A 1,804-nucleotide genomic window follows, 5' to 3' on the forward strand; every position below is an offset into this window, starting at 1 on the left:
TGCAGCAGGCTGCTCAAGGGAGAAGGCGCATGGTAACTGAACCATAGGCATGAAGAGCAGATCGCGTAGGGAGAAAGTGGTGACACATTCCAGCCCATGGACACCAGGTTGTCTTAAGCAAGAGGCAAACACAAAATAAAAACAGGGAAGCAGAAGAATCGTATGACTTCAAGCACCTTCTAAGCGCACAAGACAAGGACAGACAGGAGAAATCTCTGCCAGCCAACAGAGCACATAGAAGTGCCAGCATATTTCCCTATGTCTCTCCTTCTAATGCCTATCTAGAGGATATTACAATCCACTCGCTAGTATGTGCTTGCTGAGAACCTTATATTAGCAGTTTTGCCTCATCTCAGACCCAGGAGTCTGTCCTAGCGGGTATGCAATGGTAGCTTTCTTGAACCAGTTGAAGTTTTTTGGCAGTACACAAGTGTCTGCTCTTGGTTAGGCTCCACAAAAGCCTATGCAGCTTCTAATAGTGCATCACATCTGCTTCACTCTACCTGTTATTGAACCAAACAACATACATCAGTCCTTCATTTCCTGGGTTTTCCAAAAGATGATCTGCCTCACATGGGAAGAGACTCACTGGTGACTTAAGGACATCAAATTCCACTGGTTTCTTGTTTCCCACAGCAGAATTTTATTTTGCACTGCCTAGCTTTCAAAATCTTTCAAGTCTCATCATTTGTACTATACCAGTGGAAAAAAGAGTCTCATGACTCTGTTATCAGTCCATTTTATGTAACATGTTTGCAGTGAATGATTAAACAAAAAGATTATTGCTTAGTAAGTTTTGAGTAGTTGCCCAGAAATCATGGGTGCAGAGCCAAATACTACCACTGATGTTTAAGCACTTTTAAAAGGATTAACTGAAGGAGACCATGCCAGAATTCATCTTTTGAATAGGGAGGTGTGCTTGCCATTGAAATGTCAATGACAAAGTGAACATTGATTTGAAATGACGCAAAATGCATGGGGAACTTCATTCCCCGGTTGCTTTAGATATCATCACTAACGTAGACTGAAGGACGAATCTGTAGTAATGAAGTTAGTGATGGCCATGATCCAGGAAAATGAGGATGTGTAGGCTTATGTCTTTGGCAGCTCTCTTTGTGTTCCCTTTATGAAAGTCACAAACATTCATGTGACCCAGTGGGCTGTTCAGGAATAATTTACCTCTGTAATGCTATGATTACTGTTCACAGAGAGTTCATTATTCCTTAACAATTTTCAGATCAGGCACATCAAAAGTTCTGGTATAAATGCTTGGGCAAACACTGTCACAGAAGAATTTACAAGGTTCCCTATTGCTTGGAAAATATAGGGGTTTAGTGCCAGCTCGCAAAATGTTTATGAAAAGCAAAACTAAAATAAACTACAAATGCCACTGCAGATTTCATAACTAATTACCTTCATTAAATATTTTTGCAATTAGCTCTAGTCTAATGGAAGGGCTTGTCCATACTTGCAAGTTAATTCTGGCCAGAACAGAGTACAGGTACATTGCAGTAACTATTATAAAATAACTCATGTGTGAAAACCTGTTCTAGAATCAGTCTGCCTCATTCCACTTTAGATTAATCCACTCTGAAAGAAAGAATTTGGGATCTGACACATATCAGAGTTGAGAGGTCTTTTTTTAGAAGTCCTTGAATTTGATACTGTCTTTTCCTGTTCTCTCCTTCCCTTTTCAGTAGGCTTTTTGGCATACATTTCATTCGGCTCTGCAGTAAGTATAAAGGGAATAGTAGAAAAGAAGGGAGTCCTTCTAGGAGAACCCTTGTATTGATTAATTCCTGCT

The sequence above is a fragment of the Nestor notabilis genome, unplaced genomic scaffold, assembly GCF_000696875.1.
Source record: "Nestor notabilis isolate BGI_N333 unplaced genomic scaffold, ASM69687v1 scaffold13591, whole genome shotgun sequence".
In the NCBI taxonomy this organism is placed as follows: domain Eukaryota; kingdom Metazoa; phylum Chordata; class Aves; order Psittaciformes; family Psittacidae; genus Nestor; species Nestor notabilis.